At 46.0% G+C, this 27,817-nt stretch overlaps 1 protein-coding gene across 6 annotated transcripts in view; it reads left to right on the top strand.

The window, feature by feature from the left end:
• The first annotated feature begins 16,589 nt into the window (after positions 1 to 16,589).
• Positions 16,590 to 27,817, top strand: part of MARF1 (meiosis regulator and mRNA stability factor 1) — a 502,817-nt gene continuing 491,589 nt past the window's right edge. For 5 of the 6 annotated variants that reach the window (XM_077448919.1, XM_077448921.1, XM_077448922.1 and 2 more), the window contains exon 1: positions 16,590 to 16,698. The gene's annotated coding sequence lies outside the window, so the exon portion shown is untranslated. Of the gene's footprint in view, positions 16,699 to 20,714; positions 20,765 to 27,817 lie in introns of all 6 variants that reach the window. The other variant, XM_077448918.1, reaches the window with a different exon arrangement.

The raw sequence follows: 27,817 nt of genomic DNA, 5'->3' as shown, positions 1-27,817 counted from the left end.
TTTTTTTTTTCTCTCCTGGTTCTATCTCGGTTCGCTCTTTGTTATATTTATTGTCATTGGGTATCCACAACCGCCAAAGGCTAGGATATAATTTTAAGGTTTCTTACTGTCCCAGTGTTTTCGTGTTTATCAACAGTTTTACAGCAGTATAACAATAGTATTCCTTTTTGTCAACCACAGCATAGTCAATTTTCTTCACTCAGTTTTTATTTTTACTGATGTTCTCACAGAATCGCACGGTATCAAAATCATTTTCCCATTTATTTATTTTATTAAGGTAATTCACTTAACATCTTTACCTCTTGTTTACTTGCCGCCACAGTTACCTCACCGAACCTGTATACAATGGCATTTATCTAGCAGATTTTCCAAAGAGTCTCATTTAATTCACAGAGATTATACTGCAGAGTGTTTTCAATGCTTTATATTATATGTCCACTTACCCCGTGGTGGTTTGCCGTATGCATTTTATTCAACCAGGCATTCGGCGTTCTCCTGCGGATTCCGATTTTTTATTTTTTTTTCATATACTGACCTTCTTTGGAGATTTTTTCCTTTTTCTATTCAAAGTACCAGCCTATGTCTCCAGGCGCAGTATCTTGCTTTGTCCAGTAGATGGCTCCAGAGCTCTTCGCAAGCTCTACGGAAGCCTTCCGAGACTTACCGAGGCTAGCCGAACTCTGTACTGCACTGTACTGACACCGTTAGACGGCATACCTCCGCTCCACCGCTGGGAACTTCACTGACCCACAGGGGGCCCACGCTTTCACCGGGAGAACCGCCCGGCGCCGTGCAGCGCAACCCGACTCGAGGGGGAGAGACGAAAGGGGCAGGTAAGAGAGGAGACCCAAGGGGTACCGCCTTGAGTCCGGACGGAGTAGGGGGGATCAGAGGAGGTCCACAAGCCGCAGCAGCGGCATTGTTCGCACGGCGGGGGACATGGAGCACACCAGGACGCTAGGTGCAGACACGCACCATTCTCAGACTCCTCCCCCGGAAGGCTCCAGAATGTGAAACATGGGTGTGCTCTCTTTTAAATAAATAAATAAAAATACATTTCAAAAGGCGTCTGGAGTGAGGCCGAGAAAAGAACACTGGTGTGGGCAGACAGATACCCTTTATGGACTAGTAAAAAGGTGGTCCTGGAGGGGTCAGAGGGGGCGGAGCTGACCCATAGTAGGCTGACATGGGGAGGTCCAGGAAATGTTGCTACCTTCACATTATATACCGTTATCAGGGTTGCCAACCTCCCGCAGAATTTTTTACTGACAAAACATGGAAAATTTACTGGCGGAGCACATTTTTTTACTGATAACCTGAAAAATTACGGAACTCCTATTGAAAACAAACAAAGTGAATATTTGAACAGTATAAACATGATATAGAAACACTGACAATACCTATAACAAAGTAAGTTGCTTGATTTACACTTATGCCCCGTACACACGAGCGGACTTAAATCCGAAGGAGTTTCCGCCGGAGTTCCGCCGGAGTTCCGCCGGAGTTCCGCCGGAGTTCCGACGCAACGGACTTGCCTACACACGATCCCACTAAAGTCCGCCCGTCTGGTCCGCGGTGACGTACACCAGGTCCGACGAGACTATAAAACGGAAGTTCAATACCAAGTGCGCCACCCTTTGGGCTCCTTCTGCTAATTTCGTGTTTATCTCGTGTTAGTAGAAGTTTGGTGAGAGACGATTCGCGGTTTTCAGACTCGTATTTTTCAGAACGTTTTTCACTGCTTTTCAGTTTGTGCTTGTGAGGTTTGTATCTGTTTTTTAGTGCGTGTAGTCAGTTCGTGTCTGTATTTTGCAGTGCGATCTAACTGCGCTCGCTGACTTTCAGCTCGCTCTTCACAGGCCTTGCTGTTCTTCAGTGACGTCTGTTAAGTTCGCTCTGACAATCCGACCGTTTTGAAGCCATGTTGCGTGTACGTACTCGTCGTCGAGTTCGTGCTTTGCTTGCGCTTGGTGTTGTAGTTCATTCTGCAACCCAAGAACAGTCCGTGGACAGGGTGTTGAGGAGTTCATGGACGAAGAATTGGTTGCTCCAGCGTGACCAGTTCTCGCACATGCCTTTGCTTCGTGAGATCCGGGAGAATAATCCTGATGATTTCAGGAATTATCTCCGGATGACGGACCCCGTTTTTCACCGTCTGCTGGCTTTGCTGACCCCTTATATCAGCAGGCAGGATACCTGCATGCGGCAAGCCATCACTCCGGAGCAGAGGCTCGTCGCCACGTTGCGCTACTTGGCGACAGGGAGAAGCCTTCAGGACCTGAAGTTCTCGACAGGCATCTCCCCCCAGGCTCTGGGGATCATTATCCCAGAGACCTGTTCTGCCATTATACAGGTCCTGCAGGAGGACTATATTAAGGTAAGATTTAGCATTTAACATCACATTTTATTGTCTTTAATGTTTGCTAATGCCTTGTATTTCTTTCCTCAATCTCTAATTACCATGATTGCAATATGCTGTGAATGTCCCCTTTGTCCTCATGCATGCTGCAATCTTTTAATGCTCCTTTTTTGTTTTTCATGCATATTTGCCTTCATTAAACCTCACCAACATGCTATGGTAGGCCCATATCCACCTAGTCTAGTCACTTAAAATGTCTTTTGTCAGCTCCATTCTATTGCTTTATCCTAAAACCAAACATTTTAAAGATTATTCCAAATGGTCTGTGTCCCCTTAACTGAATCCCCCCCCCCCCCCCCTTAATAGTATCCCAAATGGTCTGTGTGTCCTTTAACTGGATCCCCCCCCACACACACACTTAATATAATTCCAACGAGTCTGTGTGTCCTTAAATTAATGTTGAATTATATATTGTATTTTTAACACACTTCAACCCTGGAATGATTTTCCCCCCTTCCTGACCTTCATCACTTTTTTGGGTGATTTGGCAGTGCGTTGTTTGAATTGACAATTGTGCGTCCTTGTAACATGGCTCCTCCTAGTAAATTATCTTCATTTTATTAGCACAAAGAGATTTTGTATTTGGTTGTCTTTGATCACCTCTGCTTTTTTAGTTTTGGTGATTAACCACCAACAAACCCAAAATGCATTTTTCTAAATATGCATTTTTTTCTCTCTTTTCGCTCTAAAGAAAGATAGGCACAAAAATATATCACCATGATTTTTTTGGACATCATTTGATGCTGATACGTAGTCTTTTAGTAAACAAAAATGTGTTAAAATGAATCACAATTTAAGCGTTTCTTGATTGTTTTGGTTAAAAGTTCAATCGTTTCGTAAATATGGTCTATTTTGCTGGCATTTGTAAAATCTTGCCATTTTTGAAAATAGTAATGGCGTTGCTAACCGTTTTTTTTTTTTTTTGTTTTTCTGGTGACTGCCACATTATGGCGGACACATTGGCCAATTTCCATACATTTTTGTGACCATTGTCATTAATACAGTGATCAATGCTGTCAAAAATTGTCTTGATTACTGTAAAAATGTCACATGCAGTGAAGGTGTTTTATTAAGCACAAGGGGGCCAAGGAATGGTTTAAAGTGTGTTCTGGGTGAGTGTTTTTCTTAACTGTCTGGGGGATGGGCTAGCAGTGACATGACCCTGATCACTGCTCCCAATGACAGGGAGCAGACGATCGGTGTCATGTGACTAGGCAGAAGCGTGAAATAAAGTTTGTGTTGTAATGTACAATGTTTAATGTGCAAAAGTACTTATTTTGTTTTTTTTCTGCTTTTTGCCTCCCCAGTTTCCTTCATCGCCACAGGAATGGCAGACTGTGGCATCCCATTTTGCCACCCGTTGGGACTTTCCTAACTGCGGTGGTGCGATAGATGGGAAGCACGTCCACATTGTGCCACCACCCCATTCGGGGTCATACTTTTTTAATTACAAGGGGTTTCACAGTATTGTGTTAATGGCGGTGGTGTCGGCACAGTATGAATTTCTATATGTGGACGTGGGGAAGAATGGCCGGATGTCGGATGGAGGAGTCTTCGCCCAGACGGAGTTCTACCGCCGTCTACAGACAGGTGGCCTGGGCTTGCCACCTGATTCGGAGAATGTGGAGGAACTACCCTTCGTATTCATCGCTGATGAGGCTTTTGCTCTTGACGACCACATCATGAGGCCATTCCCCCAAAGAGCCCTCACCCCGGAGAGGAGGGTTTTCAACTACCGGCTGGCCAGAGCGAGAAGAGTTGTGGAAAATGCATTTGGAATAATGGCCAGCCGGTTCCGTGTATTTCTGACTGCTCTAAACCTAGCGGAATACAAACTGAACTATGTCATACTTACGTGCTGCATTTTGCACAATTTTTTACACAAATACTCAAATACTTATTTATCCGGAATAATGCCGGAGGCTGGAGTTGGTCCAGAATCCATGACAGGCCTGGATACTGGCCGTACTGGCTTGGCCCCCCAAAGTGCACGTGAAGTTCGCGAAAGATATGTGACTTATTTTAACGGTAGGGGGGCCATTGCAATGCCACCCAATCTTTAATTTTTAAAAAGAGGAAAATAATAAAAGAACCTCAAATCTGAAATGTGTTTTCTTGCTTGCTTTTGGTTTGTGCTGTCTCCTATGTTATCCTAGTGCACTTGTAGTGCCAAGTGTATTTTCATTAAATTCAATAAGGCCCATTGTCACTGGATACACAAAATCCCTTTTCCCAAACTGGTATTAAGCATTGAAAGAATACGCCACACATTCTTGATTATTCAAAATTTTAATTTGGCCACATTCACATGTGCCATTGAATATTTAGTGATGTAAATTTTTTTTTGGGTTTATTTAACTTTCTTTGCCAAACATTTTTTTGTTTCCTTTTTTTTTAAATTTTTAAAAACATTTTTTTTTTTTTGTGGTTTTTTTTTTCTATAAAAAATATGAAAAATGTATAACAACAATCAGCCACAATCATAAAAATTGGTGAAGTAACAATCTTTGAACTAAAACAAGGGAAATGAAGAACATGATCGATATTATGGAGAAACGGATTATATTCTCCCCAAAATATCGATCATGTTCTTCATTTCCAGCTGCATATTGTCAATCTGAGTCTTCATGAGATCCAGGCTAGTTCGCATGTCATCTAGTTCCCCATTCCAGCCCATTATCTGGCCAATCAGCCTTTGTGCGCTGTCACTGGAAAATGGGGCCCTTTCCACAAACAGAACATCACCTACAATAGATGGGAAACATTTGGTCAAAAATTATGCAGTCATACATGGATTTCAACAAGCTGGGGTGTCAGACACTCACCTGGTGGGGTGCCCATCTCCCCTACTTCCTCCACCTCTCCTTCCTCAACCTCTCCTTCCTCGACATCCTCGGGGGGGGCACTGGTGCTTGGAAATGTGTCGCTTTCCACAACCACAACATCACCTAAAATAGATGTAAAAACATGTGTTTGGAAATATGCAGGTATACATCGATTACCTGAAGCTGTGGTGTCAGACACTCACCTGGTGGGGTGCCCATCTCCTCTCCTTCTTCCACCTCTCCTTCCTCCACATGCACATCCACGGGGGGGATGGGGCTAACCTCACATTCCTGCTGGCAAGGGTGGCGGTCCCTGGGATCCTGCTTTGTGAGGCTTTTCTGCCCTATGAGAAATTAACAAACAAAAAGGTATACTTTAGCACACAGATATTTAAGGCCAGAACTAGGAAGATGAAACCTTGATTAGAAGTGTTGCACAATTGTCGGTTTATGAAGAGATGCAAAATGTGAAGACATGATAAATCAATTCACTTTGCCCAAAAATCAAATAATTTGCTTTTTGTGCCAAGGTTCACACATGCCCAACCCCCCCCCCCCCCCAAGTATACCAGGGAACCCCGTGTGGCGTGTGGTTTACCCTAATAAATGTTCTCTGGTGTCCCACACCTTTGCTCATGAGTGCAGATGTGTTTTTACCCAGCTGCCAAGTGTCCTCTCCTTCAATTACACTGAATGTTCTTTTCTAGTCATTGTATTTTGAAACACATCTAAACCACAATGTCCTAATCATTTGTTGTGTCCTAAAAATTACACAGCCAAAAAATGCTGTTCAAACCCTGTATCATAAACGAGGTTTGCCACGAACAATTTACGAGGGTTTGTTAAAACGATACGATTCTTTTACTGTATACAACATGAAAGCAGCAATTTTTTACATTGTACAAAGGTAAAGCATATGGATCTGTATGCAATAATCATAAAATAGGAACACACGACAAGTACTTACTTTTTTTCAGAACTTTCTTGATCCTTCTGTATTGATCCGGCTCCCTCAATTTCAGGTCGGACCACCGTTTCCTCAATTGGTCTTTTGACCGTCGTACCCCAAAACGATTATGCAGGGTCTTAACTACTTTGGCCATGATTCTGGCCTTGCGCAAGTTCGGATGGGTGTATGGTCCATACTTGCCATCATAATCCTTACTTCGCAAGATTGCCACCATCTCCACCATCTCTTGAAATGCCATATTTGAGGCCTTAAATCTCCTCTTTCCGGATCGGGACGTTTGTGGCTCCGGGGATTCGTGACTACTGGAGTCGTTAAGATCAAGCACCTGTTGTGTTTCCGCCATGTCTCTCCTACTGCGCACCGTAGAGAAAAGGGGGCGGGAAATATTCTTGTAAAAGAACGTCATGGGCGGGCAACGCAGGCGTAGTTCTACGCGTACGCACTGGATCTTACGACAAAATCACACGTCGTACGTACGGTAAGTGCGCAGAAAGGGCGGGAAAACAAGAACTTGACTAAAAGAACGTCAGGGGCGGGCAACGCAGGCGTAGTTCTACGCGTACGCACTGGATCTTACGACAAAATCACACGTCGTACGTACGGTAAGTGCGCAGAAAGGGCGGGAAAACAAGAACTTGACTAAAAGAACGTCAGGGGCGGGCAACGCAGGCGTAGTTCTACGCGTACGCACTGGATCTTACGACAAAATCACACGTCGTACGTACGGTAAGTGCGCAGAAAGGGCGGGAAAACAAGAACTTGACTAAAAGAACGTCAGGGGCGGGCAACGCAGGCGTAGTTCTACGCGTACGCACTGGATCTTACGACAAAATCACACGTCGTACGTACGGTAAGTGCGCAGAAAGGGCGGGAAAACAAGAACTTGACTAAAAGAACGTCAGGGGCGGGCAACGCAGGCGTAGTTCTACGCGTACGCACTGGATCTTACGACAAAATCACACGTCGTACGTACGGTAAGTGCGCAGAAAGGGCGGGAAAACAAGAACTTGACTAAAAGAACGTCAGGGGCGGGCAACGCAGGCGTAGTTCTACGCGTACGCACTGGATCTTACGACAAAATCACACGTCGTACGTACGGTAAGTGCGCAGAAAGGGGCGGGAAAACATGAACTTGACTAAAAGAACGTCAGGGGCGGGCAACGCAGGCGTAGTTCTACGCGTACGCACTGTATATAACGACAAAAATCACATGTCGTATGTTCGTTTGCGAAAATAGGAACAGAAGTTGGGAGCAAGCAAAACGAAGGTAAGTTTAAACCATTTCCCCAAATAAGTGGCAGATCCTGGAGTCTATCTTGGGCTAAGATTAGGAAAGTCTGAGCTAACATTATGTTTTTTGGCTTGTGTATTGTCTTTCAGAAAAATGAATCAAAAATTCAGGGATCCGGAATTTTTAAGTCTGTTTATCGACAAATATAAGGAGATGTCAAATCTGTGGCATGCCAAGCACAAGGATTATTTTAATAAACCAGTAAGGAGGGCAACACTGGAGAGATTTTTGACATTTGTGCAGACTTGGATCCCAGAGGCAGACGTGGACTTTGTGGAGAAGAAAATTCAAATATTGCAAAACATGTACCGAAAGGAAAAGAGGAAAATCGAACAATCCAAAACATCAGGAGCAGCACCAGGTGATGTGTATGTACCCAGGCTGTGGTACTTTGAAAAGCTACGGTTCCTGGACGACCGGTGTAAACCCAGGGAGTCGCTTTCTACTCTTCCCTCCACCCTTCCCTCCACCCTTCCCTGCAGCATTCCCTCCACCTCAGCAGAGGCTGATGAGCCTTCCATCCTGGAAGAAGCGGATGCACCCAGCTGGAGCCAGGTATTTTTTGAGCAAAAATAGTGATATTCATAATATTAATGATGTTAACTAGATGTTATTCGAATTTGTACGCTATTATTGATGTTAAAAAATTGTTAAAATTTGGACATATCAATTTACAGTAGTGGCCACAAATGTTTGTCACCAGCAGAAACAAGAAATAGTGGTGTCATAATGATACTCTTTTATATGTATTAACAGAATTTTGAAGTCAGGAGCTGAAAAATGTTTAGGATTGATGAACAAAAAACTAAAACAATGTCCCTTTTTTATACACAGGAGGAGCTCAGCCAGGAGGAAGGTGGGGAAAGTGGCAGGCAGGAGGAGGCCGTGCCCTCTGTCAGCCAGGAGGTGGCCGGGCCTAGTAGAAGCATGACAACATCACAAGTGCCTCCCCTCCGTCTTCCATCAAAAAGGGCAAAAAAAAATACGCTAGCACAGGAGGAATCCCTGCGCCTAATTAGAGAGGCTACTAATGTCTTAAACAGCCCCCCTGACGCAGAAGAGGCCTATGGCTGCTACATCGCCAGCCGTCTCCACCAATTAGAGATGGGCCAACGTCTCCACTGTGAAAGGCTCATTTTCTTGGCGTTACAGAAGGGGCTGAGTGGAGAATTATCGGCCAACAGCAATATTGTGGAGCAAGTTCCTCCTGTTCCTCCTCCTCCTCCTCCTGCCACGAGTACACCACCGGAGACACAGCCTCCCAGGAAGGCTACAGGGAAGTCTGCAGGGAAGGGTGCAGTGAAGGGTGGAGCGAAGAGAAGAAGGTGATGACCTGGCTTCACTCTGGTCCGACCAAAAAGACACAGCCTGTTGTACCACAGCCTGGGTACATATATACCATCTGATGCTGCTCTTGATGTCTGGGATTCTGGGACCATATTGGATTTCGTAATATTTGAATTTTCTTTTACACAGAGTTTCACGTTTGCCCTGGGGCCAAAACGCTACACAAATGTCACAATTTTCTCCAGTGTTGCCTTCATTTTTTGGTTTGTTGAACCAGAATAAATGGATATTTTTTTTTGAAAATATAATTGCCTATGTGTTTTTTGGTCAAATACCTTTCTATAAAAGACAATGTGAAATTAACAAGGGACACTAACCTCCTTGAGGTTATAAACAAAATAAAAATGTTATTGTGGTAACTTGTCACCAGAATAAAAATAAAAAGGTTATTGTGGTAATGAAAAAAAAATAAAAAAAGTTTTTGGTGTTAACTTGACGGAACAATTAAATATGGAGATCACAATAAAACAAAAATGGTAAAGAATTCTACCAAAAATATGTTTGAAAAAAATTAGTCAACACCATTTTTTAGTTATTTTTTTTTTTTTTTTTTGGAGTAATTTTTTCATCAAGATTTTTTTGGGAATTCTTGAATATTTTTTTTCTTGTGATCTCCATATTTAATTATTCGGTCAAGTTACCAATTTTTTTTTTTTTTTTTTTTACTTGACAGAATAATTAAATATGGAGATCACAATAAAACAAAAATGGTAAAGAATTCTACCAAAAATATGTTTGAAAAAAATTAGTCAACACCATTTTTTATTTATTTATTTATTTTTTTTTTGGAGTAATTTTTTCATCAAGATTTTTTTGGGAATTCTTGAACATTTTTTTTCTTGTGATCTCCATATTTAATTATTCGTCAAGTTACCAATTTTTTTTTTTTTTTTTTTTACTTGACAGAATAATTAAATATGGAGATCACAATAAAAAAAATGGTAAAGAATTCTACCAAAAATATGGAGGAAAAAAAGTAATCAAAAAAAAAAACAAAAAAAAAAAAAAAATATATTGAGATGGGGCTTTAAAATAAAAACAAGATCATCCATGAGATGAGGAGAAATAAAACAGAAATGTGTTTGGTGAGAACTCTGTGAGTGAATATGAGCAGCAAAGCAACTTCGTTCTTCTAGCATTATAAAGAAGATGCGCTATACATTTAAACGAGCACAGAATTTGCAGCATGACGAATGTGCTACTTCCAATACGAACTGGAGTTTTACAAGACCGAGCACTTCCGTCTCGTACTTGCTTCAGAGCATGCGTCGTTTTAGGACTGTCGGAACAGCATACAGACGAGAGGACTTCTACATCAGAACTGGGTCCGGCGGAGTTCCGTCGGGAAAATTTGAAGCATGCTTCATTTCTAAAGTCCGTCAGACTTTGGCGAATCAAAAGTCCGTTGCAGCCCACACACGATCGGATAGTCTGACGGACTCGGTCCGTCGGAGTTTGGATGTCGAAAAGTCCGCTCGTGTGTACGGGGCATTAAAGTCAACACACCATGAAATTAACAGCCCCTGATATTTACTGGCAGTTGTTAAAAAATCACTTATTTTTACAAACTGTCAGTAAATTTACTGGCGGCTGGCAACCCTGACCGTTGTGGCAGCAGCAGCATAAAAGTGGTCCCAGTTGTGTATTCACCACAGGATCACTTTTATGGGCAGCAGGAGAGGTGCCACTCCTCCCAACTTTTCCCAGTCATTTTCCTCACTTACCAGAGAGATTAGCAGTGATGGGCAGGAAGTCAGGTGAGGGCAAGATGCCCCCCACTTAACTCTATGCCCTTGAAGGACTGGATCAACATCAAACGCCACTACTGCCTGCCAGCTTTAACCAGTTGCCGACCGCCGCACGCCGATGTACGTCGGTACAATGGCACGGGCAGGCATAAGGACATACATGTACGTCCCTTGCCTCCCGCGGGTCGGGGGCCCGATCGTGCCCCCGCCCGGTGCCTGCGGCGGTCGGTATTCGTACGGGAGCGATCCCGGACGAGGGGACGGCCATTCATTCATGGCCACCCCCTCGCGATCGCTCCCGACGAATAGAAATCCCCGGTGACATCACTTCCTCTCCTGTAATGTAAACACAGGAGAGGAAGTGATGTATTCTCTCCTCCGTGTCGGTATTTTTCGTTCTGACACGGAGGAGAGCGGATCAGTAAGTTGCACCAACACTCACACACACAGTAGAACATGCCAGGCACACTCACACCCCCCCTTTACCCCCCGATCACCCCCCCAATTACCCCTGCCCCCCAGTCACAGTGACACCAATGTCATTTTTTTTTTTTTTTTTTTTTTTTTTTGCATTGGTGTCATTTGTGACTGTAATAACTGTTAGGGCAGTTAGAGTTAGCCCCCTTTAGTTCTAATGTACCCCCCTAACCCCCCCAATAAAGGTTTAACCCCGTGATCACCCCCCGTCGCCAGTGTCACTAAGGCTGGGTTCACATTGCAGCGGTTTATGAGAACGAATGTGATTCGCACCGCACTGCAGTGCAAATCACATCCGATCTCTGTGCGATTCGAGTTCAGCCATTCGCCGCACCCGCCGCACCCGCCACACCCGCCGCACCCGCCGCAAATTCGCACGGGACCCTTTTTTTGGCCCGCAGCAGAATCGGATCGCATGGGTGTTCACACCATGCGATCCGAGTTTGCAGATCGCACTGCGATATGCGAACTGATCTGGGGGTGTCAGTAACATTTCACTGACACTCCCAGCAGTTCGCATAGGGCAGTGTGAACTGCCGCCGGGAGGCATGCGATGCGGGAACCCGCCGCGGATTCGCGGCGTTTCCGCATCGCTCCAGTGTGAACCCAGCCTAATAAGCGATCATTTTTCTGATCGCCGTATTAGTGTCACAGGTGACGCTAGTTAGGCAGGTAGGTATTTAGGTTCGCCGCAGCTTTTTATAGCGCCAGGGACCCCCATATACTACCGCATAAAGCCCCCTGATTGCCCCCTAGTTAACCCTTTCACCAGTGATCACCATATAACTGTTACAGGTGACGCTGGTTGGTTAGTTATTTTTTTATAGTTTCAGGGCACCCGCCATTTATTACCTAATAAAGGTTTAACCCCCTGATCACCCGGCGGGTGTCATTTGTGACTAATAACTGTTAGGGCAGTTAGGGTTAGCCCCCTTTAGTTCTAAGGTACCCCCCTAACCCCCCCAATAAAGGTTTAACCCCGTGATCACCCCCCGTCGCCAGTGTCACTAAGGCTGGGTTCACATTGCAGCGGTTTATGAGAACGGATGTGATTCGCACCGCACTGCAGTGCAAATCACATCCGATCTCTGTGCGATTCGAGTTCAGCCATTCGCCGCACCCGCCGCACCCGCCGCAAATTCGCACGGGACCCTTTTTTTGGCCCGCAGCAGAATCGGATCGCATGGGTGTTCACACCATGCGATCCGAGTTTGCAGATCGCACTGCGATATGCGAACTGATCTGGGGGTGTCAGTAACATTTCACTGACACTCCCAGCAGTTCGCATAGGGCAGTGTGAACTGCCGCCGGGAGGCATGCGATGCGGGAACCCGCCGCGCATTCGTGGCGTTCCCGCATCGCTCCAGTGTGAACCCAGCCTAATAAGCGATCGTTTTTCTGATCGCTGTATTAGTGTCACAGGTGACGCTAGTTAGGCAGGTAGGTATTTAGGTTCGCTGCAGCTTTTTATAGCGCCAGGGACCCCCATATACTACCGCATAAAGCCCCCTAATTGCCCCCTAGTTAACCCTTTCACCAGTGATCACCATATAACTGTTACAGGTGACGCTGGTTGGTTAGTTATTTTTTTATAGTTTCAGGGCACCCGCCATTTATTACCTAGTCTCACTAGTGTACCCCTAAATTTAGGGGTGTCTACTTTCCAAAATGGGGTCATTTGGGGGGGGTTTGTGCCATCTTGGCATTTTATGGCCTTCAAAACTGTAACGCCCTTAGAAAGCCTGAAGGCGGTGCTTGGTTTTCGGGGCCCCGTACGCGGCTAGGCTCCCAAAAAGTCCCACATATGTGGTATCCCCATACTCAGGAGAAGCAGCAGAATTTATTTTGGGGTGTCAATTCACATATGCCCATGGCATGCATGAGCAATATATCATTTAGTGACAACTTTGTTAAAAAAAAAAAAAAAAAAAAAAAGTTTGTAATTTTCCCGCAACTTGTGGCAAAATATAAAATATTCCATGGACTCAACATGCCTCTCAGCAAATAGCTTGGGGTGTCTACTTTCTAAAATGGGGTCATTTGTGGGGGTTTTGTGCCATCTTGGCATTTTATGGCCTTCAAAACTGTAATAGGTAGTGAGAAGTGAACTCAAAAATTTACGCCCTTAGAAAGCCTGAAGGCGGTGCTTGGTTTTCGGGGCCCCGTACGCGGCTAGGCTCCCAAAAAGTCCCACATATGTGGTATCCCCATACTCAGGAGAAGCAGCAGAATTTATTTTGGGGTGTCATTTCACATACGCCCATAGCATGTGTGAGCAATATATCATTTAGTGACAACTTTGTGTAAAAAAAAAAAAAAATTTTTTTTTTTGTCATTATTCAATCGCTTGAGGCAAAAAAATAAAATATTCAATGGGCTCAACATGCCTCTTATCAATTTCCTTAGGGGGTCTACTTTCCAAAATGGGGTCATTTGGGGGGGTTTTGTACTGCCCTGCCATTTTAGCACCTCAAGAAATGAGATAGGCAGTCGTAAACTAAAAGCTGCGTAAATTCCAGAAAACGTACCTTAGTTTGTAGATGTGACAACTTTTGCGCAAACCAATAAATATACAATTATTGACTTTTTTTTTACCAAAGACATGTGGCTGAATACATTTTGGCCTAAATGTATGACTAAAATTGAGTTTATTGGATTTTTCTAATAACAAAAAGTAGAAAATATCATTTTTTTTCAAAATTTGCGGTCTTTTTACGTTTATATCGCAAAAAATAAAAATCGCAGAGGCAATCAAATACCATCAAAAGAAAGCTCTATTTGTGGGAAGAAAAGGACGCAAATTTTGTTTGGGTACAACATTGCATGACCGCGCAATTACCAGTTAAAGCAGCGCAGTGCCAAAGTGTAAAAAGACCTCTGGTCATTTACCAGCAAAATGGTCCGGTCTGAAAGTGGTTAAAGGGCCCATTTTTATTTTTTTATGAATACTTTTTTTTGTATTGCTTTCAAGTCTAAATGTGAGATCTGAGGTCTTTTTGATGTTAAAGAGGCCCTGTCCTGCTTAATTCTATTACAAGGGATTTTTACATTCCTTGTAATAGGAATAAAAGGGTTTCCCAAAAATAAACTCACTTAAAGAGGAAGTAAACCCTGATGAGTTTACTTCCTCTTTGATTCCCTGCAATGGTAAAGCATAATGGACTACTATGCATCGCATAGTAGTCCATTATGTGTCACTTACCTGACACTGGAGCCAGCGAAGTCACCGCTGTCCCCTGTAGTCCGGAGCATCCATCTTCTCGTGGGTCTCACTGCTCCGCCACTGTCATTCGACGAAGCCGCGATGACGTCACTCCTGCACATGCGCACAGGAGCCGCCACTCGCGGCATATCACCGTTGACAGTGGTGCCTGTATTTTGGCAAATATCTCCTAAACCGTGTAGGTTTAGGAGATATTTCTTGGACCTACAGGTAAGCATTAATCTAGGCTTACATGTAGGTCAAAGTGGTTTGTAAGGGTTTACAAATACTTTAAAGAAGAGTTCCGCCCAAAAAAACAAAATGAAAAATCAGCAGTTACAAATACAGCACCTGCTGACTTAATATACACTTACCTGTCCTGGACGCCGGCGATGTCGGCACCCAAAGCCGATCTATCCCTCAGCTCTCGGGTGCTGCCGCCGCCATCTTTGGTAGGGGAATCAGGAAGTGAAGACCTGTGGCTTCACTTCCTGGTTCCCTACTGTGCATGCGTGAGTCGCACTGCACAATCCCACTGGTCTCTGCTTTCTTGTGGGACCTATGTATTTCACAGAAGACAGTGGGGGGGGGGGGGGAGCGGGAGAAGGCATCAGATGTGGCGTAGTTTGCCGCCGCGATCTATGCCGGGAAATGTGAGCAAATACCAGTATTACACAGGTATCTGCTCCCTCCTCCCCCCTGAAAGGTGTCAAATGTGACACCGGAGGGGCAGAGGATTCTGAAAAGTGGAAGTTTCATTTTTGGGTGGAACTCTGCTTTAAAGGCACAGTGTAAAATTCTAAAGTAAAATACATGCTTTTTTTTTTAAAGCGCCCTGTCCCTCCCAGCTCACGCACAGAAGCCAACACATATGTAAACGGTGTTCAATCCACACATGTGAGGTATCACCGCAAATGTTAGTGAGAGCAATAATTATAGTACTAGATCTCTTCTGTAACATCATCTCTCACACTCTATTAAAAGTTTGGGGTAACTTTACTGTTTTCTTATTTTATTCAAAAATGTGATGCATTTGCAAGACCGTTGCACAAATATGCTGTGACATAAATGATTGCAATGATCTCCATTGTGTTGTTTAGGGTCTCTGCTAAAAAAAAATATATATATCATGTTTGGGGGTTCTAATAAATTTTCTAGCCCCCCCCCCCAAAAAAAATTTACTTGTAAACAACAAATGCCAGAAATAGGACCTGTCCTTAATTGGCTAGACACATTACATGTTTATGGTCACAATCTGCATAGATGTATGGCCATGCTGTGTGTGTGGTTTATATATATAGTTAGGGGAAAGGGCATGAAATATTAGCTCAGTTTTTGAGGAAGTGGTTTAACATCCAGGCTGATATGTCTGTTAGTAGATCAGTAATGCGTGAGGAGATTGATGGGGTGAGCTGAGGGGCAGACAGATAGATTTGGGTGTCATCAGTATGTAAATGGTAGGGAAAGCCATGGGAAGCCATCTTCTGAATAGGGGAGGATGTGTAGATGGAGAATAGTAGAGGTCCAAGGACAGAAACTTGGGGGACCCCAACGGAAAGGGGATAAGGGTCTGGTATGGATTTTGGGGGGACACACCACTTAAAAAAAAAAAATGGCGTGGGGGTCCCCTCCAAATCCATACTAGAGCCAAGGGCCTGGCATGGTCCTGGGGGGGGACCTGTTGCCATTTTTTCTCTCTATTTTTTTTTAGCCGGCTATTTTTTTTACATTCAGCGGGAAGCCTGCTGACAACCGATGACTCATCGGTTGTTAAGGACGTGTCGGCCCGCGTCCTGACTCCTCCTTAGCAACCAGCTATATACAATGTAAAAACAAAAAGCAAATCGCTATAAAAATGTGTGTCCAAAAATGTGGCAAGCACCGCCAAAACGCTCAAAAGCAACATGCATAGATGTGAATCGAGCCTAATAAGAGAAAACATTTTCGTTTTTTAGAAAATGACGTGACGTCACAAGGCAGAATAGAAGGACGATTCCTCACATAAAACATTGGAGGCGGGGCCGTGAAGAACAGAATTAGAGCTGTGAAACTCCACACAAGTCGCACTATTTCCATCACAAACAGCTTCATGAAAACGAAACACTGCTCCTGTTTTGTATCCAGTACAATGACAACGGATATAGTATAACTACAGAGCAGCATAACAAATAATACAACTAGGTCAATCCACAACACCCCGCACAAAGCGAAGAAAATGCCGAAATTAGCCCCGCCTTTTTTCTCTCTTATTGGGTAGTAATGGCTCAAAGAGGTAAGGAGGCGGAGCCGACGTCCTTGATGCGTCTTGCGTAAATAAAGAAAGGAGTGAACGTCAACGCAAAGCGGAAGAATGTGTGAGCAATCACAAAGGAGGAAGATGTGAGAGAAGTAGGGGGAGTGAGAGAAGGTAGAGGGCCAGGTGAGCTCTGGTGATGGGTTTGTGTGGTAATGGGATGGTTCCTGGGAGGCCCAGGTTAAAAGATAGAGATGCACGGGGTCGCCCTGCTTCTCTGCGTCCTGTATTGCAGCAGTCCTAGGAAACGGAACGTCTTCCGAGCATTATTATCCCCCGCTTTATGTTTTCAGTGTCTGGCGACTTGCTTTTACTCTTGTGAGATGTTTACCAAGCTGAGCATGCACTGTAGAATCCCCTCCCAGGCTGAGCATACACTGTACAATCCAGTCCCCCCCCCCCCCCTTTAGGCTGAGCATACACTGTACAATCCAATCGTCAACCCCCCACCCAAGCACAGCATACACTGTACAATCCCCCCCCCCCCCCCCTTCAGGCTGAGCATACACTGTACAATTCCCCTTCAGGCTGAGCATACACTGTACAATCCCCTACCCCCCCCCCTCATTCATGCTGAGCATACACTGTACAACCCCCCCCCCTTTCAGGCTGAGCATACACTTTACAATTTCCCCCCCCCTTTCAGGCTGAGCATACACTGTACAACCCCCCCCCCTTTCAAGATTAGCATACACTGTACAACCCCCCCTTTTTGGCTGAGCATACACTGTACAACCCCCCCCTTTTTGGCTGAGCATACACTGTACAACCCCCCCCCCTTTTTGGCTGAGCATACACTGTACAACCCCCCCTTTTTGGCTGAGCATACACTGTACAACCCCCCCTTTTTGGCTGAGCATACACTGTACAACCCCCCCTTTTTGGCTGAGCATACACTGTACAACCCCCCCTTTTTGGCTGAGCATACACTGTATAACCCCCCCCCCCCCTTTCAGGCTGAGCATACACTTTACAATTCCCCCCCTTTCAGGCTGAGCATACACTGTACAACCCCCCCTTTTTGGCTGAGCATACACTGTACAACCCCCCCCCTTTTTGGCTGAGCATACACTGTACAACCCCCCCCTTTTTGGCTAAGCATACCTGTACAACCCCCCCCTTTTTGGCTGAGCATACCTGTACAACCCCCCTTTTTGGCTGAGCATACACTGTACAACCCCCCTTTTTGGCTGAGCATACACTGTACAACCCCCCTTTTTGGCTGAGCATACACTGTACAACCCCCCCCTTTTTGGCTGAGCATACACTGTACAACCCCCCCCTTTTTGGCTGAGCATACACTGTACAACCCCCCCCTTTTTGGCTGAGCATACACTGTACAACCCCCCCCCTTTTTGGCTGAGCATACACTGTACAACCCCCCCCCCTTTTTGGCTGAGCATACACTGTACAACCCCCCCCCTTTTTGGCTGAGCATGCACTGTACAACCCCCCCCCTTTTTGGCTGAGCATGCACTGTACAACCCCCCCCTTTTTTGGCTGAGCATGCACTGTACAACCCCCCCCTTTTTTGGCTGAGCATGCACTGTACAACCCCCCCCTTTTTTGGCTGAGCATGCACTGTACAACCCCCCCCTTTTTGGCTGAGCATGCACTGTACAACCCCCCCTTTTTGGCTGAGCATGCACTGTACAACCCCCCCCTTTCAGGCTGAGCATGCACTGTACAACCCCCCCCTTTCAGGCTGAGCATGCACTGTACAACCCCCCCCCCCTTTCAGGCTGAGCATGCACTGTACAACCCCCCCCCCCCTTTCAGGCTGAGCATGCACTGTACAACCCCCCCCCCCCCCCTTTCAGGCTGAGCATGCACTGTACAACCCCCCCCCCCTTTCAGGCTGAGCATGCACTGTACAACCCCCCCCCCCTTTCAGGCTGAGCATGCACTGTACAACCCCCCCCCCTTTCAGGCTGAGCATGCACTGTACAACCCCCCCCCTTTCAGGCTGAGCATGCACTGTACAACCCCCCCCCCTTTCAGGCTGAGCATGCACTGTACAACCCCCCCCCTTTCAGGCTGAGCATGCACTGTACAACCCCCCCCTTTCAGGCTGAGCATGCACTGTACAACCCCCCCCTTTCAGGCTGAGCATGCACTGTACAACCCCCCCCTTTCAGGCTGAGCATGCACTGTACAACCCCCCCCTTTCAGGCTGAGCATGCACTGTACAACCCCCCCCTTTCAGGCTGAGCATGCACTGTACAACCCCCCCCCTTTCAGGCTGAGCATGCACTGTACAACCCCCCCCCTTTCAGGCTGAGCATGCACTGTACAACCCCCCCCCCCTTTCAGGCTGAGCATGCACTGTACAACCCCCCCCCCTTTCAGGCTGAGCATGCACTGTACAACCCCCCCCCTTTCAGGCTGAGCATGCACTGTACAACCCCCCCCCTTTCAGGCTGAGCATGCACTGTACAACCCCCCCCCTTTCAGGCTGAGCATGCACTGTACAACCCCCCCCTTTCAGGCTGAGCATGCACTGTACAACCCCCCCCCTTTCAGGCTGAGCATGCACTGTACAACCCCCCCCTTTCAGGCTGAGCATGCACTGTACAACCCCCCCCCCTTTCAGGCTGAGCATGCACTGTACAACCCCCCCCCCTTTCAGGCTGAGCATGCACTGTACAACCCCCCCCCTTTCAGGCTGAGCATGCACTGTACAACCCCCCCCCTTTCAGGCTGAGCATGCACTGTACAACCCCCCCCCTTTCAGGCTGAGCATGCACTGTACAACCCCCCCCCTTTCAGGCTGAGCATGCACTGTACAACCCCCCCCTTTCAGGCTGAGCATGCACTGTACAACCCCCCCCCCTTTCAGGCTGAGCATGCACTGTACAACCCCCCCCCCTTTCAGGCTGAGCATGCACTGTACAACCCCCCCCCCTTTCAGGCTGAGCATGCACTGTACAACCCCCCCCCCCTTTCAGGCTGAGCATGCACTGTACAACCCCCCCCCCCCTTTCAGGCTGAGCATGCACTGTACAACCCCCCCCCCCCTTTCAGGCTGAGCATGCACTGTACAACCCCCCCCCCTTTCAGGCTGAGCATGCACTGTACAACCCCCCCCCCCCTTTCAGGCTGAGCATGCACTGTACAACCCCCCCCCCTTTCAAGATTAGCATGCACTGTACAACCCCCCCCCTTTCAAGATTAGCATGCACTGTACAACCCCCCCCCCCCCTTTTTGGCTGAGCATACACTGTACAATGCCTCCCCGTTTCAGGCTGCGCATACACTGTACAATAACCCCCCCCCGTTTCAGGCTGAGCGTACACTGTACAATCCCCCCCTTCAGGCTGAGCATTCACTGTACAATCACCCCCCCCCGTTACAGTGAGCATACACTGTACAACCCCCCCCTTTTTCAGGCTGAGCATACTGTACAACCCCCCCCCCCCCCCTTTCAGAAAACGTTTTTTTTCCCACATAAATCAATCTTTCTTTTGCCAGTACTTGATCATCACTGAGTTTACTGGTTTTACAACAGAAAGTAAAATCTTAAAAAAACAAAAAAAATTCCAATAAGTGTAATTTGGTTTGTGTGAAAGTTATATCATCTACTCATTATGGTGTGTGTTTGTGTATGGGTCTTTTTTTTTCTCAAATCACCTTTCAGGACAACCTTGAAGAGTGCAGCTCTGCCCATTTTCCAGGAAACACATGCAGCCCTTAAATCTCCCCTCTTCCACCATGGTTTTGGTTATTGTTTCCTCCGCCATGGTGAAAGCGCATGACCTCTCCAAGGTGGAGGTAGAAGGCTTACCTTAAAGTGTCTCCCTGGAGTGCAGTGACCATCCCGTAACCCCTCCAGTACGGGTGGGGGGTTTTCCGGAGTCCCCTACCTCTCCAGCTCAGGGGAAGCAATGGCCTGCAGGAGGTGTAAGTGTCTGAGTGCCCGGGATTCGCAGGTATGGCAGTATGCTGCTGGCCGGCGGTGGGTCCTGGCTGGCAGGTGATGTCACGTCTGGGGGTGTGGCGGGAAGTGGTTCCTGTTGATTGGAACCCAGAGACCAATGGGGCGGATCTATTGACCGGTGCTTCCGGTCCTCGATGATTCCAGGACCGGGTAATTTAAAACCAGATGGATTTTTTTTTTCTCGGTTCCTGCTGCGCTCTCTAAGGATGGACGAGAGACCTATGGTTACGGCGGAAGCAGGCGCCCCAGGCCCAGGTAAGAGGGGTATAGTGGTACCTTAATAATTCTCCATATGGGCTTATGCTTTGGTTATGTATGTGGATCCTACCTGCAGGGAGCCTGTGGCTGCGTGGTCAGAGGTAGCTTCACTCGGACCCTGTAGTTTGGACATGGTGGTTGCTGTAACTGGTTTTGCACTTTTGGGGGGAACCTTTCCTTTCTGTCTGGTGGTCCATTTTTTTGCAATAAGGGCAGGAAAGTTTTCAGGGATTTCATTTATTCTCATTGCAGGAAAAAGCATTAGGAAAAACCAAGCATTCAAACCCACCAAGTCAGAGGAAATGCCCTTCCTGCAAGAACCCCCTAAGGGGTTCATGGCAGAAAGCAATGTGCAGATCCTGTATTAAGGAGTTCGTTGAAGAGGAAACATCCCAGCAATATTAAAACGTGTTCTCTTCAGTACGAGAGCTTACAAACTCATTGCGTTTAGTTAAAACTATGCTGGTACAGAGCCCTGCAGGTCAGGTTGAGCCCCATTAAGGTAACATAAAGAACAATATTTATCAAAGTAACCAGACACAAATGACCAGATGGCATGCGTAGTTCAGAGCCCCCCCCCCCCCCCCCCCCCCCCCATGGGAGAGGGAGAAAAAATAAGGGCCAAAGGTAACATAAAGAGCAATATTTATTTATCAAAGTAACCACCCGAACTAGGGTAATCCCTGTCGGTCCTATATCAATAACTGAATGCATATTGAACAGAAAAGGTGATGAAGAAGAAATTAAGGGAAGAGAGGGGAGAAAGAAGAGTTCACGGGGGATGCGTCAGGAGTGCTAAATTGAGAGGAGCATACTGTCGAAGCGGGAGGGATGAAAATATGTGATCCATGGTTGCCAAACTTTGAGAAATGTAACATGCGTATCCAAGAGAATGGCCGTTAGTTTCTCATTCACCATAATGTCATTCATGTAATTTTTTTTAACAGCCTCAAAGCTTAGCGCGGGAGTCCTCTATGCCCTGACAGTCGTCAATTTACTCGCAGCAAACAGACGTTGAGCCAGTTGCCTTTCCGGGTGAAGTAGATAAACAATTGGCTTGCCTAGCAGGGCTTCGTAGGGATCTCTTTTGATGTCACCATGAAATAGATGGCGTAGAAGAGCATAGGTTCTGAGCCATGCCCTTGGGCAAGACCACCAAATATGTGCCATTTTTCCCTTGTGAACAGCCCCGAAAGCATAGAGGAGAGAATAAGAACATTCTCTAAGATAAGGATGTTGTGGGAACATTTTGAAAGTTAGTCATTTATTTGCCAGTCCTCTGGATCTAATTGTCTCCCTAGTTTTTCCCATTGCAGTTGGTATGGCCTCAACAGGGGTTTTCTGACCGAAATGAGAGTATACCAAAGATATGATTGGGGTCTAGTTCTGCATATTCTCTCCAAAAGGCGTCAGAACGTGTGGAGTAGGATGAGATTTAATAAGCTGCTGAATAAAATGTCTAAGTTGAAGATAGCTTTAATGTTCTCACAAAGGGATATTGTTAGAGGAGCGTAGGGCATCAAAAGCTAGGATCCGAGTAGGAGTAAATAGGCAATGGATATCCGTGAAGCCATTCTCCATCCACCAAGAAAATTGGGCTGGGTTATCACAACCTGGAGGGAATAATGGGCAATGAAGAAGTCTTAAGAGGGAGGTGGGGGGGATATAATTTGAGTGTGTGCTAAACATGGCCCAACTACAGGGCGATGGGGCAAGGAGGACCCTGGGATGGGATCGGAGTTGACTAGGGGTGCAACGGATCAAAAAACTCAGATCGGATTGCTCCTTGGATCAGAGTCACGGATCAGATAATTTTTCAGATCAGCAAATAATTGAATTTGCAAAAACCTATGAAAATGCCACCACCATGTAGTCCCCTCTGCAATATGCACGTCATCTCCCCCAATATAATATTGGCTGAGCATGGATGGGTATGGCAGAGTATTGTCAGGGTAAGTATTGGCAGAGTATTGTCAGGGTATTGCTCTATTTCTCCCCTCAACTGTACAGGTTAGTACAGAGAGGGGAGAGAGGAACCGGCGTCATCGTGACGCCGGTTTAACAGGTGATCGCTCCGTGACGGAGCGATCACATTGTAAACGCTGATGGGTGTACCAAGATGGCCACCGCGGCGTGTGCCGATCCGAGCGGGATGACCCGTTTGGTTCGTGGATCGGTGCCGATGTCCCATAACGGTAGTTGATGTGTTTCGTGGAGATGAGACAACGGTGCTATATTCACAGCGGTATAATAGGCTTGTAGATTATGAACTGAGAGGCCTCCATTAACCACTTGCTAACTGGGCACTTAAACCCCCCTCAGTCCCAGACCAATTTTCAGCTTTCAGCGCTGATGCACTTTGAATGACAATTGCGCGGGCATACAACACTGTACCCAAATGAAATTTTTATCATTTTTTTCCCACAAATGGAGCTTTCTTTTAGTGGCATTTAGTTACAGCTCGGAGTTTAGCAAAAAATAAAACAAACAAAAAAAGATGCAAAAAAAATATATAATAAATCATGTTTTAATAGTTTGTTCTAAAATTTTGCAAACGGGTCATTTTTCTCCTTCATTGAAGTGCGCTGATTAGGCGGCACTGATGGGCTGCATTGGTGGGCACCGATGGGCACAGATAAGTCGGCACCGATGGGCACAGATAAGTCGGCACCGATGGGCACAGATAAGTCGGCACCGATGGGCACAGATAAGTCGGCACCGATGGGTGAAAGACGGGCACGGATGGGTGGCACGGATGGGCACTAATAGGTACCACTGATAGATGGGACTGATAGGGGGCACTGATAGGTGGCACTGATGGGTGGCTCTGATGGGTGGCACTGCTGGGCACTGATGGGCGGCACTGGGGTGCAGCACCTTTGAGGCAGATTGTGGACACTGCTGGGTGGCACTGATGGGGGGGCACTTACTTTTTATTAGAGTGGCACTGCAGGGGGCAGGTGGGCACTGGCAGGGGGCAGGTGGGCGCTTGCATTGCTGGCCGTGATCGGGACTAATGTCCCGATCACGGCCGCCGGTGATCGGCTTTTTTTTTTTTTCTCCTCGCGCTGTCAGCGCGAGGAGGAATACTAGCCGATTACCGGCTCCGTTATATCACCTGATCAGCTGTCATTGGCTGACAGCTGATCACGTGATAAGGGGTCGGGATCGACCCCTTGTACGGATCGGTGATCAGGCGAGTCTCATGGACTCGCCGATCACAGAGCGCGCCGCGCGCCCCTCAGGGGGCGCGCAGGCCGCTCGTGCACGGGACGACGTCAATAGACGTAGTCCCGGAAAAGTAGGTCCGCGCTAATGCCGTCATTTGGCAATAGCGCGGATCCCAAGTGGTTAAAGTGGATTTTTTTTTTTGTTTTGATATCATAATGTAGAGTATAAGCTTTCCTATCATTTTGAGTCCAGTCTTGCCACAAAGACTTAATCTTGCCCTGAGCAATCCTTTTATTATTAAGTGAAAAATCTTGACAGAGAAACTCAAATCCTCCCCCTTGCTGTGAGTGATAGGCTAGTGCACAAGGTAAGCAAATCACCTAAGAGAAATGCATTTATTTTAATTTCCTCCCACTCCTTTCTTCTGCTTCTCTGCCAGGATTGGCTGTTTCCCACCTCAGCATAATTGGGCATGCTGAAGTCATGTGGTTACTTTCCTGTCTTTTCACTGGATGTTGGAGATCATACCCAGCAAAAATGTATATTGATAAGGGGAGTGTAGAGGTGGGTGGGAAATCTACTGATATGACTCCACCCACCGAGCTCCAGACAACAGACCCACCCACAGAATCTGCAGTTTTTTGGTTCTCATAACAGATGGGAGACATTTGACAGGTGGGGATACATGCAGGAGGCATGTATATCCTTATAGATAACCCCTATGGCAGTAGTTTAGAAAGGATGACATTGCTCTGTGATCGGCGAGTCTGAGACTCGCCTGATCACGGATCCGAGCAAGGGGTCGATCCCGACCCCTTACCAAGTGATCAGCTGTCAGCCAATGATAGCTGATCATGTGACAAAACTGAGCCGGTAATCGGCTATCAGTCCCGATCACGGCCAGCGTATCAGTGCCCACCTGCCCCCTGCCAGTAACTCCCAGATAATTAAAAAAGTGCCACCCAGCAGTGCCATACATCAGTGCCCACAATCTGCCTCAACAACATTGCTGCACCTCAGTGTCATCTACAAGTGCCCATCCGTACCGCCCATCAGTGCCTCCTTATCTGTGCCCATCAGTACTGCCTTATCTGTGCCTATCCGTGCCACCTTATCTGTGCCCACCAGTGCCGCCTATCAGTGCTTACCAGTGCCGCCTCATCAACGCATTTCAATGAAGGAGAAAAATTACCTGTTTGCAAAATTTTATAACAAACTATTAAACATGATTTTTTATTTTGCATCTTTTTTTGTTTGTTTAGCAAAAAATAAAACTCCCAACTGTAATTAAATACCACCAAAAGAAAGTTCTATTTGTGGGGAAAAAAATGATAAAAAATTTCATTTGGGTACAGTGTTGTATGACCGCGCAATTGTCATTCAAAGTGCATCAGTGCTGAAAGCTGAAAATTGGTCTGGGCAGGAGGGGGGTTTAAGTGCCCAGTAAGCAAGTGGTTAAAGATGTTTGACTCAAATCCATAGTATTTAATTTTGGCCCTAGGAGAGTCGCAAAGCGCTGTCATCCACTGCAAAAATGATGCTCCAAAACCATAGTGGCATAGTACAGACATAAGATACGGCCAAGACAGAGTATCAAATGCCTTGTTCACATCCAGAGATAGAAGCATCGATTCCAAAGAGTGACTATGGGCTACGTGCTGCAGTATGCGCCAAATAGCACCCCCCACTTGTCTTTGAGGGACAAAACCCACTTGGTCTTCACCACTTAACAACCGGCCCATAGCCAAATGATGGCTATAGGGCAGTTGCTTAACCCTGCGAGGGCGTACAGTGATGTCTTCCCAGAATTCTGCTCTCGCACGTGCACCCAAGAACTTACTCGGTGATACCCTGCGATACCCAGCCATACTCGGTCATACTCTGCAATACCCAGCCTTGCTTGGCCTCTGTATGTGACCAGGCTGTGGAAGTCTTAACACGTGTGGTATCGCCATACTCAGAAGGAGAATCTATTTTGGGGTTTCAGTTTTGGTATGTACATGCTATGTGTTAGAAATATTGTATAAATGGACGACTTTTGTGTCCAAAAAAAAATGCATTTTAACCATTTCCCGCCCGCCGGCTGTCATGACGTCCTTGCCTTTGTGCGGGGATATCTGAATGATGCCTGTAGCTACAGGCATTCAGATATCGGCTTTTTTCAGCTGGCGATTCCCTACACCATAACGATCATAGTGGCTTTTCCACTGCTTGATTGTTCTTACAGGAGCTTCTACTGCTTCACTGCTACGATCTAAGCCAGAAGTGTGTGTGTGTGTGTGTGTGTGTGTGTGTGTGTGTGTGTGTGTGTGCGCGCGTGCGCGTGTGTGGTCTTTTTTTTTTTATTTTTTATTTTTTTATTTTATTTCAGGCTTCCCAGCCTAGAGGTGAGATGTGGGGTCTTATTGACCCCATATCTCACTGTAAAGAGGACCCGTCATGCCATATTCCTATTACAAGGGATGTTTACATTCCTTGTAATGGGAATAAACGTGATCAAAAAATTTATTTTTTGGGGAAAAAATTGTCAAACTAAAAGTAAAATTAACAATAAAAAAAAAAACATTTTTAAAGCGCCCCTGTCCCTGTGTGCTCGCATGCAGAAGCGAACGCATACTTAAGTCCCACCCACATCTGAAAACTGCATTCAATATGGGACGTATCACTGCGAGCGTTAGAGCGAGAGCAATACTTTTGGCCTGAGACCTCCTCTGTAACTCAAAACATGTAACCAGTAAAAAAATTTTAAAGTGTCACCTATGGGTATTTTTAAGTAGCGAAGTTTTGGTGCCATTCCACGAGTGTGAGCCAACATGTCACCCTTTAAAATTGCAATCTATTTACTTGGCGTAACTTCATCTTTCACATTATGCAAAAACATTGGGCTAACTTTGCTATACCATGCAAGATAACAAAGTTGCAACAACTGCTATTGTATTCTCTAGGGTCTTTTGCTAAAAAAAAAGTTTTGGGGTTCTATGTAATTTTCTAGCAAGTGATGATTTTTACATGTAGGAGAGAAATGTCAGAATTGACCTGGGTGCTCCAGAACGCCTGATGGTGCTCCCTGCATGTTGGGCCTCTGTATGTGGCCGGGCGGTGTAAAAGTCTCACACATGCGGTATGGCCATACTCTGGAGTAATAGCAGAATGTGTTTTGGGGTGTAATTTGTGGTATGCATATGCTGTGTGTGAGAAATAACCTGATATGACAATTTTGTGAAGGAAAAAAAATCTGGACTTTTTTTCCAAAGATTTGTGGGGGAAAAAAATGACATCTTCAAAACTCACTATGCCTCTTACTAAATAGCTTGGAATGTCTTCTTTCCAAAAATGGGTCATTTGGGGGGTGTTTGTACTTTTCTGGCATGTTAGGGTCTCAAGAAATGAGATAGGCCGTCAGTCCTTCAGGTGTGATCAATTTTCAGATATTGGCACCATAGCTTGTGGACTTTAACTTTCACAAAGACCAACTAATATACACCAATTTGTACTTGGTTTTACCAAAGATATGTAGTAGTATAAATTTTGGTGGTTAACTAAACAAGGAAGGAAAGAATTCAATCGATCAGCCAGGATTTTTGTCAATATTTTTATGTCCATGTTGATGAGAGAAATTGGCCTGAAGTTAGCCAATGAGTGATCACGGTCAGGCTTAGGGAGCATTACTAAATTAGCGGTTAAGAGGTCTGATGTTAATTTTTGGCAATTTTTAACCGTATTGTACATAGCTGTCAAATGTGGGGCTATAACGGCAGCCATCTTCCTATAATATAGTACTGTAAAGCTGTCTAGGCCAGGCTTTTGGCCCATTTTCAAATTCTTCATACATTGGAGAACCTCTGGGACTTTAATATCTCGGTCCATTAGGGACATGTG

The sequence above is a fragment of the Lithobates pipiens genome, unplaced genomic scaffold (genome assembly GCF_037356315.1).
Source record: "Lithobates pipiens isolate NorthernLeopardFrog02 unplaced genomic scaffold, aLitPip1_a1.2 Scaffold_22, whole genome shotgun sequence".
NCBI classification, from domain to species: Eukaryota; Metazoa; Chordata; class Amphibia; order Anura; family Ranidae; genus Lithobates; species Lithobates pipiens.
This window is presented reverse-complemented; position numbering and strand designations above follow the sequence as displayed.